We start from the raw sequence: 4,049 nt of genomic DNA, 5'->3' as shown, positions 1-4,049 counted from the left end.
GTGCCGGGTGTCCGGACAGCTTACACGCACCTCGACTATGTTCATAGTGAAGCCACAGTAAGACCATTAAGAGATATTATGGCCATATTTTGAGCGTAGAAAACTTATATCAAACATGTTTTCGTCTCCAATGACAACTGTCGGCGCCTATTGGTTATAATATCCCGTATTTTTTTTTTGCTATTAAAAAAATGAGTATTATTAATGGGGTTATAATAGTAATTTTTTTAAAAAAGAGAGGGGATAAAGATTAAATAGAAATAGAGAAAACAGAGGAGAGAGAGAGTGGTTACGGTTAAACCTTTTCCTATTTTTGGGGTTTTGAAATACAAAAAAAAAAAAAATGAGAGACGTACAAAAAAGAAAAACAAAGGGAGAGAGAGATAGAGCCCGAATGCTTGAGAGTGTTTGAGAGTAAAAAGAAAGGGTGGGAGAAGAAGACTCACTTGACGCTAGTTAGTTCCCGGTTTTGAGTTTGCTCCGTATACTAACGCTTTCGCGGTTTCGATCAGTGAGTAGTCTAAACTATAAACCATATTTCTTTAAAACCTTGATATTGATTAATATATATTTTTCTATTAGTAATTTAGTTCTTTGATTTATTGGAACCTTAAGATGAAACCAAGTATTGTTAGTTTGATCGATCATACCGTGTTACTGAATTTCTATTGCGTTTCCATTCTGTTTACATACAATATGTGTTTTGTGGGGTATATCCATATATGCATATGTAGATACTAACTGTTGGACTGTTGGTCATTCATTGACTTAGAATCTTAGAGGTGTACTATCATAACTTTTTATACCAAAGCGAAGTTGTGCATTGTCCTTTCAAACCCTCTTCTGATACTACAAATCCGCTGATAATAAGTTAATAACCGAGAGTTCGAGACTATAAATAAAAGAGTTGTACAACCAACACTAAACAACGATTCAGCCACTACAAGAAAAGTGTTGCGACCTTTGCCATTTTTTATGTGGTCATGTTATCATGTGGGTACTGTTTATATGATATTAGCTTCAGGTACTTTTTCTTTTATTATATTAGATATGTGGCTACTTGGTACTATTTAATTTTACACATGATATAGCTACAGGTGAAGTAAATTACTATTCAATTGAAGGATATGTGGTCAAAAGTGGAGATGTTTGACTGAGATACATGAATATTTTTTTTCTTTATTTCATGATTAAATACGGAGTGTTGTCGCTGGTCTGATTTTGAACTCAATTTTGATTCAGTTATAGTTTGAACTAGATTTTTATGAAAACATAAAAAAATAAGATCTAGAAGTCTGCTTTCTATTCCAATTGGCCTAATCGCATTCCGAGACCTGTGGAATTAATTATGATGTCTGGAAGTTTGATTGACAGAAAATAGTGCATCAGAAATCAGTTTCTAAGCACTGTGTTCGAACCTCATTTTCGTATATTTAGAATGCGATTGAGTATTTTTGTAAAACATAAGAAAGTAAGTTCTATGTGTTAGCTTTTTAATGCAAAAAGTCTTGATACATTTGGATACCTGTGGAAAGCGTTGTGTCATTCGGAAGATAGTCCATCAGAAATCTAGTTTGTTGAAAATTAAGATTTCTACCGTTTTCGACCTAAGTTTTCTTCTAGATGGACTGAGGTTGAGACTTCAAGTTATACATGAAAAAGTAAGTCTACAAACCTTAGTTTCTAAATAATTAAGTTACATGTCATTTGGTTGAATGTATGAAAAACTATAGCATTGACAAGTTGGCTAGAAAACTACCGTGTTATCCTTTAGGTGCATGAACCTGTTTTGGGAAATATGTCTAGTAATGATCTAAGAGTCTCTTAAAACTTTTTTTGGGTGTTTTATATAATATTTGTAGCCTACTTTTAGACTATAATTTTATTTGGAACCAACATGGTTCATAAGATCGTTTTTGGAGAATCAAAAGTAGAGAAATATCCATTTTTAGTTTTTTGGATTTAAAGGTTCATAGTGCATCTCTGGGTATGAAACTTTACGTATATGATTGTGGGAGTATTTGAAACTTATTGTATGTGATTATATATAGTATAAATTGTTGTTTTCTTTAAAGGTACATATAAGGATATTGATATTTATTGGTTAAGAGCTACGTAAGGCTTGATTCTAATCTTGAAAGATTGGATACGTAGACAGCCTTATGTAAAGGTGCAGCCACCATATTATATATTAGTTTTAGTGATAACTATATGTGTACAATATTAGTATTAAATTGGGTACGTGATATACGGGATAGTGATTGTTTAAAAATGTATTCATTGAATGTGTCATGAATGACCTATTAGTGTTATGATGGATATTCCTTGAATGTGGCGGGAATGACTCAAGGTATTCATTGAATGTGTCATGAATGACATGTTAGTGTTATGAGGGGTATTCGTTGAATGTGGCAGGTATTCCTTGAATGTGGCGGGAATAACTCAATCAGGTATTCATTGAATCTGTCATGAATGACCTGATAGTGTAATGATAAGTGGTATTTCCTAATATGCAGGACGAACTATGTGGTATCAATTAGACTTCAATGTCTTAAATGAAGTTTTGATTATGAATGGAAATTTAACTGGTTGAGATAAATCCCTTTATTGTGATGTCTAACTTTGTTTTTGCAGGAGGGTAAGATTCGTTAATCTTGTATGTAGGGACGTAAATATCCTACCCTAAGATGACGTGCTGGCATGTAAAGGTAAAGTGTATCAAACTCATATTTAAATATGTTATTATATGTGCATTTAATAAGTGGAAGGTAAGTGGTATTTATATTATGAGTTAATTTGGAAAAATGGGAATGATGAGTACCGTTATATGAGTTTTTTGGAAATGTATATTGGGATTGAAATCTTACTTGGGAAGAAACTACATGCCATTTTGAGAAAATGGAACTAACCTGTCTTCCAACTTGAAATGATTGTAATATTTTTATTTGTGAATGAAGAGTTGTTCCTTTTGTTTTCATTTGATTTCAATTTTTTTTATATCGTGTTTGATAACAGAGTATTAGGTTTTCGTTTCATCCTGGGTTTCCAGATGATTGAATATCAATGTTTTTTTTATTGTCTGGAAATTTGGGGTGTGACATTGGCGGTTTCACATGAAAGACAAAATGTAAACAAGAAGAAGATAAAGCTGCTTCGCAAGGAAACCCAGGCCCTTCAAGCTATGGGGATGTTATTAAAATGAATGTGGATGGTGCTTTGACAATGCCTCTTTTTTGTGTATGTAGATGGTGTATGGTAATTGAACAAAACAGAAGCGTATCAAAACCTAATTATCCTCAATAAGTAAAGGATAAGTAGGATATCGTTCCACTTTTAAGTGTATGTTATGTGAAGGACAGGACTGGAAAGGGGGGTTTAAAGGATTAAAAATTATGATTGTAGAGATTTTAGATTCTAATGCTAATTAAACTAAACTAAATTAACTAAACTATTGAGAATTTATAAGAGAGGGAATTCAAGAGATTAGAATCCACCAATACTTTTAATCTATGACCTTCTACTTCATGGATGTTCTTACAATTAGACTACAATTAGGCAATCGAGCAACTGCCGATGCCCTCTTGGACGAAACATCGTTAACAATTAACTCTACTTAAGGTTGTTCCTATGTTTATGCTATTAATATCTTCTTTCCTTTTATGTAAGCTCAGGCAGCCATTCAATGTATTACCAAGAGCAACATCAAGGAGTACTTCCTAATAGAGTGCCATTCAATGAATCACCACTTAAGGCAAGCACAAAGAATACTTCCCCTAGGCAGCCCTCCTCCTGTGCTACCCCCTTCTAAGGCAAACACAAAGAATACTTCCTAACTCTAAAGAACTATACTACTAGAAAAAAAAATAAAGAACACTAGCATGATATTAATATTGCAAAACATAAACCCTATTCTATACTTCCATCCCCGGTGTGGGCAATGGAACTAATAACTAAAACATAAAGAACTAACCCGATTGAAAACACCATGAACCGGAAGAATCATTAAACCTTAAGCATCGGCTTCATCTCCTCCCTTTAAGGAGAAGATT

General features: G+C 33.3%; 1 long non-coding RNA gene across 1 annotated transcript; it reads left to right on the top strand.

Moving 5' to 3' along the window:
* The first annotated feature begins 291 nt into the window (after positions 1–291).
* Positions 292–2,977, top strand: LOC147486704 (uncharacterized). The gene is made up of 2 exons (XR_015201867.1): positions 292–511; positions 2,635–2,977. It is a non-coding gene; the product is annotated as an uncharacterized LOC147486704 (long non-coding RNA).
* Positions 2,978–4,049: the final 1,072 nt, after the last annotated feature.

The sequence above is a fragment of the Coptis chinensis genome, chromosome 7, assembly GCF_015680905.1.
Source record: "Coptis chinensis isolate HL-2020 chromosome 7, ASM1568090v1, whole genome shotgun sequence".
NCBI lineage: Eukaryota > Viridiplantae > Streptophyta > Magnoliopsida > Ranunculales > Ranunculaceae > Coptis > Coptis chinensis.
This window is presented reverse-complemented; position numbering and strand designations above follow the sequence as displayed.